This window comes from Prionailurus viverrinus, chromosome B4 (genome assembly GCF_022837055.1).
Source record: "Prionailurus viverrinus isolate Anna chromosome B4, UM_Priviv_1.0, whole genome shotgun sequence".
Taxonomy (NCBI): domain Eukaryota; kingdom Metazoa; phylum Chordata; class Mammalia; order Carnivora; family Felidae; genus Prionailurus; species Prionailurus viverrinus.
The window spans coordinates 119,726,102-119,742,477 of NC_062567.1; the positions used below are offsets into that span (position 1 = coordinate 119,726,102).

The following is a 16,376-nucleotide window of genomic DNA, read 5'->3' on the forward strand; positions in this document are numbered from 1 at the left end:
GCATATACCCCTAAACATTCCTAAATCAGTGGTTGGCAGCGGCAACATTCTGAGAGAAAGAGAAAAAAACAGTGCGCGCGCACACACACATATCTAGCAGCTTCAAAGCCTCTTACACACTAATGGATTCCTTATGGTTTACATGGCTGTAACTGTGAAAGAGGACAAAGAACTAGGAAGAATCTTATTTCTTTAAACAAAAAAAATTTTTTTTAAATATTCCTTTGAAAAGTCAATTTTTTCTGAGGAGAGTAGGCAAAAAAAAACCTAACATAATGGAACCCTTAAAAACGTGTGTCGGCACCACAATAGGAAACCAGAATAAATGTAGGCAAGGCAAACACATGAAGCCAAATGCAGAGTTCATCTGCACTCCAACAGCAGACGTAGATGGAGAAAACAACAAGCAGAGTAGAGTAGTAAGAGGGAGGATGCCAAGTCATAGTAAGAGGGGGTGGAGGTGGGAGTGTAGTAGGGGGAGGAACATTCTAGAATTCAAAACAACAGACTATTCATATCATATTCCTAAAATCTGTATAATGAAACCTGTTTATATTATCCTCAAATTGATTGTTCAATGTTCAAATTTCAGTGTCCCAGCCAATGACCCACCAACAATTTCCTTGTTCGTAACATTTTCTTTTCTTGGTCCCTTGAAAAAATAACAAATGAGTTTCTCCATTTATAAAGCTGCTCTGAAATGTCTTCTTACGTCATGGAGGCTGGAGGTCATCTTGGGACACTGGATAGTAACAGGGGCCCTTGGGCTAGGGAACAGGAGGTTTTGTGATTGTGAAGCAACTTCTGATCCCATTAGCTGATGGTTGACTGACATTTTGGAACAGGATTTTGCAAGGGACTAGGGAAAGGAAAAGAAGGAGCATGGGAAGGAGGCACTTAAAAGATTGAGAAGGCAGGAATGAGCTGAGTGCTCCCAGATTTAAGGAGGATTTTATTATTGGACACAGATCTGTGGTAAACTTTCAGCCAGAATCTCAGAGGCCTGGTTTGAGGGGCCTAGTAGAGGCTTTCTTATCAGCATTGTGCTGTCCTTACCCAGCAAACTGGCTCTGTGAGGAAAGATGCAGTAACATCTCATTTACAAATTAAGCAGTAATGTATATAGGCATAGTGGTGAAGCCCTTCCTGGAGGGCTAAAGGTGATATTTTAGGAAAAAATAAGAGGCAGTGGCTGGAAATTATTTCTCTGAGAAGTGATATAATCTAAAAAATAACTAGTTTCATGAAAGGTTTATCTATATTCCTTGGTACTATATTTGTAATAGTTATTGGAAGTGAAGGACTTTCGGGGATATTCTTAAGTTTTTCTCATTGTTATGATCAGAGGCAGAATGTTGGTTGGGTCGAAGAGAATCTGGCTGAATATGTAATTTCTCACTGAAAGCAGAAATTAAACTTTGAAAGATGTCAGGAAGCTCCTCTGTCCAAAATGTGTGGAAAAGTGGGAAAAAAAAAACGTCATATAGCCCACTTTGAAGCCCACTTACATTATGTCCTGGCTGTGGCACCTTGGATAAAATAATTTCTGAGTCTCCACTCCCATGATAAGGGTAATGATATGTGTTAACAAGTTTTCTGTCAAGAGCAAGGGAGATCATATATGTTAAAGCCTAGCGTGGGAACCTTTAGTAGGTTCCCAAGAAATATTAGTTCCATTTATGTCCTATACTTTACTTTTCTCCCCTGCCCTCCCCCACCTCCTGCACTCTGGTTCTTGAAATCTTTTAGCCAGTGACAGAGCCTTCCTTGAAGAATTAATATAACTATATAACATAATTAATATAATAATAATGATAATTAATATAACATAGCATAAGTAAGCAGTTAGCATACATTTAATCTCATTCAATGCTCAAAACAATCCCATGAAATAGGTATTATTATTAACTCCATTTTGCAGAGGAAGAAACCAAATCTAAGTAGGGTTAAATACTGTTTCAATGATCTATTTCTATACAACAAACTACCTCGAAATGTAATGGTTTGAAGTAATAATCATTTTATTGTGTCGTGATCCTGAGTTGGCCAGGTTCAGCTGGGCAGTTCTGCTTTACGTGATGTTGTATGGGGCTACATTTATCTGGAGGCTCAGTGGAGCTAGAACATCCAAGATGGCTTGCTCACATGGCTAGCAATTGGTGCTGGATGTCAGCTGGGAGCAGAGTTGAGACTGTCTACCTGTGGACATCCATATTCCTCCACTGTCCCTCTGAGGATGGCAGCTGGATTCTTAAGAAGGAGCCCTCCAGGAGGGAAGGAATGGAAGCTCTCGCTTCTCTTAAGGCTTGGGCTTAGAACGTCACTTATGCCATGATCTGTTGGTCAAAGCTGTTACTGGCCCAGCAAGATTTAAGAGAAGGAGAAACAAGGTTTATCTCTCAGTGGAGGAGTGGCTGGGGTGGGGGGAGGGGTGGGGAGGGAAGGAGTTATGGCAGCTAGGATTGGAGATGATCTACCACAAACACTTTACCCAAAGTCACAGAGCTACTAAGTGTCAGTGTCAAGATTTCAACACATCAGTCTGACTTCAGAATCCATGTGCTCAGCCACTAGGTCATACACATGACAATATACAATTAAATGCCAATGTCTATGGAAAGCCCAATGAGTGCAATATAATTTCAGAGGAGAGATCAGTATAAAATTAAGAACTCTAAAGACCCTAAACTGAAAAGAGTACTCCTTTTGAGTCCCCCTTCCCACACAATGAAGAATAAATGTTATTTCTTGAAATGTCACAAAGGTTACATATGCTAAAGTTAAAATAAAATCTTTTTAGATTTTTCCATTTCAAAATTCTATATACATTCATTCAAGCTGAGATGTGTGTGTGTGGGGGGGGTAAGGCGGGGGTAGGGGGTGGGACAGCTGAGACCCCTGACTCACAAGTGCTGTAAGCACATGCTTAGCTTGCCCAGTGAGTAACTCATGCCTGGGGGGGGAGGGGGGGGGGCGGTCCAGAGGCCTAGAGTTGGCAGGGAAGCTCCAAGGAGAGATAGAATTTAGCTGGCTCCGAACTCTGATTAGAATTTGAATAAGAGAAAGAGAAAGAGAAGGAAGGAAAAATATGATTAAGACATGGAGTGGGGAATGAGCACTGAGAAGTAGCTAGGGGGTTGGAGGAAGGGACCAGGCTGAAATAAAAGAGTCTAGAGTTGGAAATGGGAAGGCTGATTGGCAATTTACTTGATGACCAGAGCTAATTGGCTCCCCATCTTCAGAGGTATCCCAAAGTAGCACTGAGAATCAGACGACAAAGAATGAAGATCCTCATGAAACCTAGGCCCAGCTGTGTAAACTCTGTTTTAGCCTTGGCCTTGCTGAAGGCAGATGCCTGGAGAGCCCAGTTGGGGGCTGGGTTGGAAGGATACTGCTTGAAAAGCTCCCCAGTGGCTGATCCAGAAACATCCAGACTCATACCACTGTCTCACTAGTTTCTTTCAGAAAGGGACTAAGGAGCATAAAGCAAACCCAGTCATCGTAACCCATCTGATAGCACTCTCCAGAGAGTTTATTAACCTAAATTTCTCTTATATTACCTATCTACCAGGACTTCCTGGTGAAGTTAAGGACTTGGGGACCTTTTTGAGCCATTCTGAGCAAACACCATCTTCAGATTATTTTCGTACTAAGGTGGCTTCTATCATTTTCATTTGCAAAACCTTCTCTCTTTCTTCACATTTGAAAGAAACCCAGTACGACTGTTGTACATTTTTTTCATGTAAATTACAAATATTTAGAACCTCTGTTAAAAAAAAAAAAAAAAGAAAGAAAAGCAGATGTTTTCCCTTATCCTGGCCCCAAGTAGTACCACATTAAAAAACAGTATTTTCAAGTCTTGCTAAAAAGTATCTCAAGAAAATAAACATTTGTTGAATGCAAACAAGAATAGAATATGGCACTTAAAAAAATTTTTTTTAATATTTATTTTTGAGAGACAGAGAGACAGAGCATGGGGACAGGCAGAGAGAGAGGGAGCTGGTTCCAGGCTCTGAGCTGTCAGCACAGAGCCCAATGTGGGGCTCAAACTCATGAACCACAAGATCATGACCTGAGCTGAAGTCCGACGCTTAACCAACTGAGCCACCAAGGTGCCCCCAGAATATGGCACTTTAAATATTAATATAGAATTCAGAGCAAAGGAGTCTGAAGCCCAGAGAGACTGAGTGACCTGTATAAGGTCACAGAGTGAATATACAGCCAACTCAGAATCTGAACTTCTTCTCTCAAGCCCTAGCCTGAATATAGAAAGCCTAGTTAGTGCTTTCTATATTCTATGCAGAAGATGGACTGCAAAAGGAACCTATCCTAGTTTTGGACTCAGTTTGCAAGCCTCAGAATTTGGATCCCAACCCCAACTGCAACAGAGTTCAGAGATGCCTGGAAAACTTTTAAAGCCAAATCCAGCAACCTCTGCTCACTTCTCATTCTGCCTCCATGACATTTGGTGCTGCTGACTGTACCCTCCTTGAATTCTCTCCAGCTCTGGCTCAAACTCATCTCTTTCATCACTGGTCTATCAGCAGGAGCTCTTCTTCAGAGTTGTTTTTCCTTTTACATTTCATTTCTGGACTACTTTTTCTTTCTGTTCTACACCAGTGGGTCTCAGTCAGGGATATGTATCAGGATTTCTTGTGCAACCTATTTAAAACTTGGAAGTAGGGGTGCCTGGCTGGCTCAGTCCGTAGGGCATGTGACTCTTGATCTTGGGGTTGTGAGATTGAGCCCCATGTTGGGTGCAGAGATTACTTAAAAATAAAATCTTACAGGGGCACCTGGGTGGCTCAGTCGGTTAAACGTCCGACTTTGGCTCAGGTCATGATCTCACGGTTTGTGAGTTTGAGCCCCACGTTGGGCTCTGTGCTGACAGCTCAGAGCCTGGAGCCTGCCTTGGATTTTGTGTCTACCTCTCTCTCTATCCCTCCCCCCACTCACACTCTGTCTCTCTATCTCTGTCTCAAGAATAAACATTAAAAATTTTTCTAATAAAAAAATAAAATAAAATCTTAAAAAAATAAAAAAAACTTGGAAGCATATTAGCCATAATTTGAAAAATCCCCTCAGGTGACTTTGATGGACACTCCTGTAGCAAAGAGTATTTTTAAAATATGGCTCCAAAATATTTCCCATCCCACATGCCCTTCTGCAATGTGACCATGCCATTTTCCCCATCAAGAGGTGGAATCAATTTCTCAACTTCTTGAACATGATTAGGCCCTGTGACCAATAAAATGTAACAGAGTAACACTGTGCCAGTTCTAGGCATGGTCCTTTACGGGCCTGGTAGCTCTAACTCCTGCCTCTGTAAGAAGTATCATCAAATATCCTGAGACCACCATGATATGAGAAACCCAAGCCATATGGAGCACCTCAAATGATAAGACCCCATGTGTGGAGCATGGACACCATGTATGAGTGAAGAACCATCCTGAAAGTGGATCCTCCAGGCCCAGCCACTATAGTTAAGACCATGTAAAACAAAACTATCTAGCTTACCTAATCCTTCCTCAAATACTGACCAACAAAATAATGAGCAAAATAAGTGGTTGTGTTAAGCTTTGTGTGCTGGTTTATTGTCTTACTCAGTGATAGGTAAGCCAGACCAATCTCTCCCTCCGCATAAACACACAACCTTGTTAAGAACCATTGCTCTGTACTGTCTACCAGGCCTATATGATTTCAGCCACTACCATGAGCTGACAGCTCAGAAATCATCTCCCCTCTGTCTGGGTATTTATATAGATGATCTGCTGGCACCTCAAATGCAATACATACTAAACTGAATACATCATTTCCCTTTTTAAAACTCCTGTTCTCTTGCAGTGAATTGTCCACACTATCTTCCACATCACCTTGGAGTATTTTTTCACTCTCTTTCACCTGGGGTAGCCAATAAGTCACAAAGTCCTTTTGTTCTTTTCTTCATATCTACTCTGTCATTGTTCCAGTGAGGTCTTTATCGTCTCTCAGCTGTAATGTAGTAGTGATCTCCCAAGTGATCTCCTTTTTACCATTTCTTCACTTCATCTCCCACATCATGGCCAGAATGATTTTCCTAAAACAGGAGTGGGCTCACATTATTTCTGTTCCCCCAAAACAACAATAACCCAGAACATTTACCAATAAAACTTTACACTTCTCAGTGTGGTAATCAACACCCTTCACTACTGAGCAATAAAGTAACTTCAACTCTCATTCATTACCTCCTTGTCTCAGTATAACTCCTGGCTACCTGATCTACCAGTTGCCTTTCCAGAACTCTGGGCTTCTGGATGACTCAGTCTGGAATACCTTTGCTCTCCTTTTTCATATGTAGAAAGTCTTTGTATATCTCAAAGCCCAGCTCAATTTTCATGTTTTTCTGGATGCAGTTTTGGGTTGTTCTTTTCCCCAGGGCTGTCACATACAGATGTGCAGATTGTATACTATACAACTCTAAGGAAAGACATTCACAATGACCACAATGTAAATTGCACCTCCTAGAGTTGTATAGTGCACAACTTACAACAACACATAAGTAATTATTTCATTCTCTGCACTCCTTAGACATGGTTCTTTATTTTGTTCTCTTAAAAATACTTTTATATTTTATATAAAATATTATATATTTTATATCAGTGCCTATATGCTAGGCACTGAATAAAGACCACAAAGATGTGTTATGAGATTTTGGTCTTGAGAGGCTTAAAGTTAGGGCAGACAGGTATATAATCAAATGTATGCCAAAAACACTTTCACCTCTATTTTATCCTTAATTTATCCTTCCCCATTTTAGAGTTGGTTGAGAACTCTATTTTAGTGCAAAATTCTTAGGGGCAGAAGTCATGTCTTATTTATCATAGCCCACAATAAACACTTGGCTTTGCACTGTATAGTGTCTCAGATAACGGTTATTAGATTGTATCAGATGTACCAGTTGTAACAAGAACAACCATTTATTGGCTCTGTACATGGAACACTGCTAACCCCATAATGCTGGATGAGGTTTAAAAAAATGTTTTATTTATTTTGAGAGAGAAGGAGAGCGAGAGTGAGAGCGAGAGAGCGAGAGAGCGAGAGAGCGAGAGAATCCCAATCAGGCTCTGTGCTGTCAGCACAGGGCCTGACCTGGGGCTCGATCTCATGAACTGTGAGATCATGACCTAAGCCAAAATCAAGAGTCAGACGCTTAACCACCTGAGCCACCCAGGCCCTCCATTTCCTTTCTAAATGGGCACTCAGCTAGACTGCTTTTCCTAGCTTTCCTTGCAGTTAAGTGCATACAGCTGAATTTTGGCCAAACAAATGTGGACAGAAAGTGATATGTATCTAGGCCTGGCCTATATGAACTTTCTGCTTAATTTTCCACATTCTTTTTTCCACCTGAAGCTTGGTGGAGAGTACTCTGATGATCTAGAGCAGGTGGCACTATAAAAAGGAATGAGATTGTACCCTTGAAATATGATCATTGGCTGACCAAGAGTTCTTACATTATTACATTATTGCATGAGGGAGAAATAAACCTTTATTATGTAAAGCTTAAATTTGGGGACTGCTTGAGTTTAACTTGCCTAATACAAATTCTAAGTTTAATGTAACATTCTCAGACTGATCATGACTACCTACATTTCAAGAGTACCCAGTAAAGAAGATTCTAAAATTGCATTTATCACCCCCATTTAAGTATAAACCCTCTCATCTCTGTCATCATAAATAATGGCCTTGTTCAATCTCTCACTTTTGTAATATTCAAAATACATGTGATTGGAATAATACCAAACAACTTCTCTTAAAATACATTTCAATAAGCCTAGAGAAAACTCTTTGGTATAGAATTTGAAAAGGCCTAGAGATCCCTGCCCCTGGTTAGGACATTGCTTGTGCCCTTCACAGCAGGCTGCTGCTGTCTACTGACGTTGTCATGAGATGGGAATACTGATATTCAGGTCCACTGTGTGCTGGGAAAGAAATAGCAGGGACTATGCTTTGACTTCCTCAATGCCTTAGAGCCAGTTTGCCACTTTTCATAACTCCATGGTTTGTATTCCTGTGACAAACTTACCACTTCTTGTTTTGGTTAAAAAAAAAAAAACTCTAAGAGAGAAATGAGGCCACAAAATTGAGGAAGGCCCAATGCACACCTTTTTTCTTTCATTTACTCAACATACATTTTCTAGCACGTATTATATTCACAACACTGTGTGTGTATGGGGAGGGTAGTTCAAACAAATATAATAAACAGATCTGCTTTGAGGGACGTTTTTAGACTGTTGGTATTTGACAGCAAGCAGCTTTTTGAAAGACAGTATAGAGTAGAAACAGTAGAAACAGAATCCATCAATTACTGTGGTTAAAACTGGGAACCCACTTACGCACTTAAGTTCAGTTTCCTCCTCTGTCATTTTTGAGGATCGTTGAAAGAATTAGAGAATTCCTTAGCATGATGCCTGGCAAATAGTAGGTGATAGCTCTTCTTACACAGGGAGACAACGCACGCACACATGCCTAAACAGTTGGATATTCAAGAAATAGCAAATAATTGGCACAAATAAGAAAAGTTGGATGAGTTTGGAGGTGGGACTATCACATTGGGATGAATGGACAAAATAAGTTATTAGTTTTACTTAATTAAGGCTTTCTCTTAGAATATTTCTCATTTATAATCTAATGTGGATGCTAGATCTAAATGTAAAACTCTCATGCAGGAATCTCCAAAAAAGGTATAAATGGAGAGAGGATTTTTTTAAGTTTATTTATGTATTTTGAGAGAGAGAGTGGTATGAGAGCACGTGTGAGTGAGGGAGGGGCAGAGAGAGAGAGGGAGAGAGAGAACCCCAAGCAGGCTCTGCACTGTCAGCATAGGACCCAAAGCAGGGCTTGAACTCACAAACTGAGATTATGACCTGAACTGAAATCAACAGTTGGATGCTTAACCAACTGAGCCACCCAGGTACCCCAAGGAATTTTTTATTCCAGAAGAAAAGTTCCTGTATTAGATGAAAAAATTCACAACAGTACTGCTGACTTACACCTGTGTGTGTGTGTGTGTGTGTGTGTGTGTAATAGGCATGCTACATACATGAAGGATAAGCCATAAAAATTGTTCATATGTTCAGGAACAAAGAGTTATAACATAATTTGTAAAATTATGGAGATCCAATGTTAGAAGAGGATCTTTCAATCCAAACCATTCATTTACAATAGAAGAAACAGAGTCAAAGAGATAACTTGTCTAAGGCCACACAAGTAGGATATTGTGAAGCCAGGACCTGAATCTTAATTTCCTAGATTTCTGTCACAATGCTCTGACTACTAATTCCCTTGTCCTTAAGGCCTAAGAAGTAATTCTATACTGCCACTGGATAGAGCTTCTCAGAGGTCTTAGTTTTTAAGAGTGAATAATTCCAGTGAAGACTTCCCAGTACTATGGGCAGAGGTCAGGCTTGAACAAAAACTCTATGAAGGATTCCACAAAATAGTTAAAAATACTTAAAATAGCCCTCATTTATTGAACCCTTGCTTTGTGTCAGGCACTGTGCCAAACACTTTACATATATAATTATTTACTTAAATTTTCATTCATACATAATGTATGTCAGGCATCTACACTATGTGCTAGGATACAATAGTGAAAAGACATGCTTAGTTCTTGAGCTCATGGAACCTAGCTTTCCCCATAACAGAAATTCCATAAGATTTGTTTGTTTATTGCATCCATTTACAGGTGATAGAAAAGGCCCTGAGAATAACAATGATGGCATCCATATATTGACCACCTGCCCCACACCAGGCACTTTTCTGAGCACTCTCTGAGTAAATCTGATCAACAGCTCTATGAGATAAAAAACGGAGGCATAAGAAGCTATAGTGACTGGTGCAAGGTCACATAGGTAGTAAGAAGTGATCAAGGATTGGAATCAAGACTATCTGATTCCAGTGTCCATGATTTTAACCTCTATATTATACTGACCAGTTGGATTCCTGCTCTTACTTTTTTCCCCCAATGTTTATTTATTTTGAGAGAGAGAGTGTGCACACACAGAGAAGAGGCAGAGAGAAAGAGAGACAGAATCCCAAGCAGGCTCTGCACTGTCAGTGCAGAGCCCAATGAGGGGCTCAAACTCACAAACCATGAGATCATGACCTGAGCCAAAACTGAGAGTCAGATGCTTACCAGACTGAGCCTCCCAGATGCCCTTCAAACCTTTTTAAACAATTTTTTAAGTTTATTTGTTTTGACAGAGGGAGGGAGAAAGAGAGAGAGAGAGAAAGAGAGAGAGAGAGAGAGAGAGAGAGAGAGAGAGAGAGAATGAATGTGAGTGGGGGAGGGGCTGAGAAGGGAGGGAGAGAGAGAGAATCCCAAGCAGGCTCTGTACTGCTAGTGCGGAGCTCCATGTGGTATTCAGACTCACAAACCGTGAGATCATGACCTAAGCCAAAATCAAGAGTCAGTTGCTCAACCAACTGGGCCACTCAGGCACCCCATTTGAACCTAGAGATTATTAAGAAATAGAGGCTGCTGGTAACAATATTGCTGGATCTACATTCAGACAAAACTATGTATTTTTCTGAGGTTGGGTTGCTTTATTTAAATATAGAGACAGCAAGTATCTACCTAAATCTTTACACTCCTGTTAGAAAAAGACAATTTCTTCAGAATTAAATGCCAACCATAAAATTTATTGTGTAATAGAATTTACCCATCCATTTAAGCCATCCTGTTGCAAGGTATAGACATACTCCTTGAGACAAAAAGCAGACTTGAACAATTTTCATTTTCACGTAAATTCTATTAAAGAAGAATAAAATAGTGAAAGTGCAAAATTTCTCCATTCCCTTCCACCATATGGGTTTCTTTGAGGTTTAATAATATTATAAATAAAGCAGCTTCGAGATGAAATACAAAAGAGTGAACAACAGTCTAAAAACATTTTGAAGAAGCAAGTATTATATCCCAGTGTTGCCAGGCTTTCAACATAAGTAAGATAGAAAACAGAGAGAGAATTCTCATTTTTTCTATCAAGAAAGCATAAATATTGGCTTCGTATTAAGCCAACCTCTTGCAGCTGTACACCAGCTCTCAACTATTAAGAAGATTCTTAAATTCCCAGGGCAACAAAAATCAATTTCAGCCATATAAGTCTGTATATAAATCTATTGTGGTTTATTCCAAATATTTTCTCATCAAGGAGTTTGGAACAAAAATTTTTTTGAAAGAGAAATTCTCCAGTTCACCCATTACACCATTATAAATATTTGAATGACTTCCAGTCACTTTGCCTAGAAAATCTCAATGTTTGTGTAGCATGCCAATGACAGCTCAGCAGCAATGTCAATACTTTTCATTATTTGGCAAGACAACCACTCATAGCAATAGATTGGAATTCTGACTGCCTTTTTCATATATTATATTTCACTTTTGTCACAGCACACAGGATGTTTACTCTTGCCCTCTCGGCAAGATACTCATTTCTGAGCTTATATTAAAAATCTATTTTATCTGTTAAAGCTTAGAATGAGCTAAGTGTTTACTGTTTTAATCCTAAATCAATGTGTGTAGTCAGGTCTTGAAAGAATTCCAATCACTGTAGCCCTTGTTCATATTTTAGATGGATAATGCTATTGGGTTGTTTTCCTTGGGCTCAATTTACATATTCTATTTGTAGGAATTATGGACACTGGTATGGTGACTATAGTTAAAACAGAGCAATGGATGTGTTATTAATTTTCTGGGTTTGGTAAGAATCTGTACTGGCAAAATGAAATTTACACATTTATTAAAGTTTTGTGAAACAGAGTAGAATGGAGATGTGCTTCTCAAACTTTAGAGTGTTTTAGAACCTCTTGGAGAGGTTCTATAATCAGTGATTCTGATTCAGTAGGTCTGGATGGAGTTTGAGATTTTGATTTCTAACAACGTCCCAGGTGAGGCTGATATTGTCATTTCAAGGACCATCTTTTGAGTGGAATAAAATGGAATGGCCAAAAGGGAAAGCAAAAATCTTGCTTTTCCATTTACAGACTTATTGATTTGGCGGTAATTTACTTAACCTATTTTGTTTTTTATAAATTTTTAGAAAGTTTTTTACTTATTTTTTTTGAGAGACAGAGAGAGTGAGCAGAAAGAGAGGGAGAGAGAGAATCCCAAGCAAGCTCCTCACTGTCAGCATGGAGCCCGATGTGGGGCTCGAACTCACAAACCATGACAGCATGATCTGAGCTGAACCCAAGACTCAGACACTTAACCAGTTGAGCTACCCAGGTGCCCTCACTTAATTTATTTTTAAGCCTTAGTTTCCTCATCTGCTCAATGGGGGTTTATTAAGGATTAGATAAGTCTGTATGGCACTTGACATAGTGCTGGACAGATACCTAGTATGTGTTCAATGAATAATGGCCATGGTTATGAGAGATGATACAGTCTCCTTCTCTGGGATCCAACTGGTTGAATCTGTAGTGCCTCTGCTTCATATCCTAGTGTATTTGGCAAATTACTTGTTAAGTGTGTCCAGATTAGGAGTGATCTGATCAGTGAGTTAGCAACTATTCAGAACTTGAATTGCTCAGGTGGGCTCTAAAACAGTTGAATATTTTGTTCCTTGGCCTTCAAACTAACTACCATACTGGAACTTTGATTCTCTGTACTTTGGATTAGTTTTCATTTAAATTACTTTATAGTCCACAGTTCCACAGTTATGTCTTCTTGTGAATGATCTTTTTAAGAACAACATCAGTTTATTTTCGAAATCAAATTCAAGTCTTTGGAGACTAATATCATTTCTCTCCATATTTTGTTATTAAGAGGCCTGGTGTTCTGCCAAGACAACATATTAATAAATTTAAGCTTGAGATTTTCATTGTCATGTGAACATTGAAATTGGCTCTCAATTACACAAAGCAGCCAATTCAACAGGATACGGTATTGGATTTACAACGAACATGTCTGTGAAAAAATGACTTTAAAATCCCTGATTTTGTGGTTTGCTTTTAATTAGTTAAAAAGTCATGATGCACCAGTCACAAGAATCTCAGCCAGCTCAGGCTAAGTTAATTTTGAGAAATAAATGACTTGACTTTAGTCAAATGTTAATAAATGTATTTGTCTTGCATTCAACCATTTATTCAGCTGTTAATCTAGCAGTAAGTCCCATTTCTGTGGTGGGTGATGGTCTAGATGCTGGGGAAAACACTTACCCCACCCTCCCAGAATTTACAGTCTAGTGAGAAAGGTAAACGCACAGTTATTAGAACTGTTAACAGGTTGATAAATCTCCAGTCCTGAGCAGTTAGCAAGCTATAGAAAGTAAGCCTATTGTTTGTGTTCCTATTCAATTGCTCATAGAATCTGTTAACCATTGCCCAAAGCTTGAGGCACATCCAGACAGCACTGGATGATGTCTTCTAGAAGTAGGATCCTCCAGAGCTTCTAACCAAAGAAGAACCTACATTTCCTACAACTTCATTTGTGAAATGAACTTAGAACAAGAAAATCAAGTCAGCTTTGTAGCTTGCAACAAGCTGTTGCATAAACTCTCTAGCAAAATGACACCATTGAAAAGAGTACCAATCTATACATCAAAATGGATTTTCCTGGCTTTTCAAAAGATGCAGGGATTTACATTCATATGATCTGTTACAAACTGAATGTTTATGTCCTCACCCCCAGTTCCCCTACCCTCACTGAATTCATATGTTTAAGGTCTAACCACCAATGTGATGGTACTTGGAGATGAGGCCTTTGGAAGGTAATTAGGGTTAGATGAGGTCATGAGGGTGGGACCTTCACAATGGGATTAGTGTCCTTATAAGAAGAGACACCAGAGAGTTTGCTCTCTCCTACTCTCCTAAGTAAGGACACAGCAAAAATGTGGCTGTCTGCAAGCCAGGAATCAGGCACTCACCAGAAACCCAATCAGCTGTTACCTTGATCTTAGACTTCCTAGCCCCAGAACTGTGAGAATAAACGTCTTTCATTTAAGCTACTCAGTCTATGGTATTTTGCTATGGCAGCCCACGCAGACTAAGACATGACTTTAGAAAGATGACAAAGATTTGTACAAAACTGTGGAAATGCATCAAACATATTTCATTTTCCCCAAGCAGGGCCCTCAGCCCATCTGCCAGGCCAGCTCTTTACCACTGCCTACACAGTGTTTGCTCTTTCTTGCCTAGAGCTGTCACTCCTCTTTGTCCTGTTTTCTTTACCAAAATGCCCTTCCCAAATCTTCCACTTCTGGCTCAGAGGCTCTAAGAAATCTTTTCCTGATTAGCCCTAGTCCTTTCCCAGGCAATCCTTCACTGCAAAGTTTGTTTCACTACACACTATTTGCATCTCTATTGTGTATTTATGTTCCTTCAAGGATGTAGGTCTTATCTCCTAAACTAGACCCTGAGCACCTCTAAGACAAGACTAGGGTCTAGACTTTTCAAATCTTTTGTGTTCTCCATTGGCCCTTTTAGAGTGTCGTGCAAATAACATGGGCATGAAACTTACTGAATGAAAATTAAACTGAATGCTGAGAGCCAACGAATGTTCTGAGGCAAATGAATCAAGAAGTGCAAGGAAGTACAATAAAACCCTGGCTCCAGAGCCTGCTGGTGGGGGTGGGAGAGAGACGTTGTGGATAAGTGAGCTTAATAGATGGCTGAGGATTCATCCTTTTAAACACCAAGAGTTTTAATTATCTTGGATGGAAACATTTCCAATATATTAATCTTCCCTGCCTTCTAAAATAGTGCTCTGTAAACATAGCCTGGCTTGATGATGTGTCATTAGAAGTAGTGGTGTGCTAGGACACCGAGAAGTCTTCAGGCCCGTCAGAGATATGCAGAACTGTTTGTCCCTATTTTAAATGGCTGCAGATTGCTCTCTCTCTCTCTTTTATTGTTGTTTTGTTTTTTAGCTTTTCTGGATCCTCCCTTTCTGCTGGACTGTCCGTCTCACCGATGCCCATGTGACTGACTGTACCATTTCTACACCCTGCTCCTAATTTGTGGCTTCTCATCTGAAGTGAGTTTGGAAATCACATGTCCAAGCTCAGTGGTTGTTGTTATGATTACTGTTGGAGATGCTTGTAACTGAGAGCAAAGGGCTCTGTGTGAGGGCTTGCTGGGGTCTCCATGGCTACAGGGACAAGAGACAGACTCCTAGCTATTGTGAACTCCTAATTCAGCTTTTCTGAAGCCTTTTTTACTTCCTATTCTACTTTTCTAGTCTAGAAATATTTTTTTTCACATAAATTATGAATTAAATACATACTAGGTACCCTAGCATGGCCCTCTAAAATAAATACCTTGTCTGGCTTGATCACTGTTTTCTGTACTGCACTAGCACCTAGTAAGCACTCAACACATACTTGTTGAGTCAATGAAATAAACTTTATAATCTCAGCAGAGATAAGATATTGATTCACATATAAACAAAATAAGCTTACAAAGTAAACTATAGTAAGAATCATAACAAACAAAGTATGTACAAGGACCAAAAGATTATTTCTTGCTGGAAAATCCAGAAGGACTTCATGGATGAGGTAGTAGTTTTGACTTGGCCTTGAAGAATGGTGTCATATTTTGATCAGCAATAAGTTAGGAAAGTAAGAAGAGACAAGAACACCACAGACAAAGCCAAGATGCTACAGTGGGAAGGGTGTATATGGGATACTATTAGTACATTCTAGCTGGAGTACATGTAGGGGAGTAGGAGGAAATCACATTATAATGTTATATTGAGGTCGAAGTATGGGTGGACCTTGAACATCAGGCTAAAGAATTTGGATTTTGTCTACTAGGTGACAGGGAGAAACTGGGGGTGGTTTAGGCTGGGAGGTGACATCCTTAGAGCTGGGCTTTAGAAGTCTTGGTAAGTGTTGGAGTTTAGGAGTTGAAAGGACAAAGGGCTGGAGGTGATTTCAAGGGTATAGGTAGGAGGCAACATGGGCCTGAACTGGGATGTTGGCAGTAGGAATAGCAGAAAAGGAATGATTGGCAGAGAGGCTGCAGAGGTAGAATAAAAGGACTTGGCAACATATTTGTTGCGAGGAGTGACAGAGAAGGGTATGTCGGTACAATTCCAAGTGATGTCCTTTCCAGAACTCAAAGAGTCCAGAAGAACAGGTTTAAAGAGATGGTGTGAGTTTCACTTGGGACATGTTGAGGTGTGAGAATGAATTGTTAATAGCTCTGCTATGAAAAGCATGAATGGGAAACTGCCCTAAAAAAGCACTAAAGAGATAACAATACTTACAAAATGAGTGCTTATGTGTCCTCAGCCCCCAAAAGGAGTTAAGAGGTCCATGTCTTATTTTAAGTCCCCTCTTAATGTGACTATATTAAAAATTGTTCATTTTTACTTTCAAACAGTTTTCAAGTGTACCCTT

At 39.7% G+C, this 16,376-nt stretch overlaps 1 protein-coding gene and 1 long non-coding RNA gene across 3 annotated transcripts in view; one reads left to right on the forward strand and one right to left on the reverse strand.

Moving 5' to 3' along the window:
* The window catches only part of DRAM1 (DNA damage regulated autophagy modulator 1), an 84,880-nt gene extending 69,885 nt beyond the window's left edge, over positions 1–14,995 (forward strand). Inside the window, exon 7 of the transcript XR_007154054.1 lies at positions 14,904–14,995. The gene's annotated coding sequence lies outside the window, so the exon portion shown is untranslated. The remainder of the gene's footprint in view (positions 1–14,903) is intronic.
* On the reverse strand, positions 5,573–12,094 carry LOC125170487 (uncharacterized). 2 transcript variants are annotated; one of them, XR_007154059.1, is made up of 3 exons: positions 10,701–12,094; positions 8,377–8,505; positions 5,573–6,076 (listed from the first exon to the last, which is right to left on the reverse strand). It is a non-coding gene; the product is annotated as an uncharacterized LOC125170487 (long non-coding RNA). The 2 variants fall into 2 exon arrangements; XR_007154058.1 differs by lacking the exon at positions 10,701–12,094 and having other exon boundaries at positions 8,377–8,840.
* Positions 14,996–16,376: the final 1,381 nt, after the last annotated feature.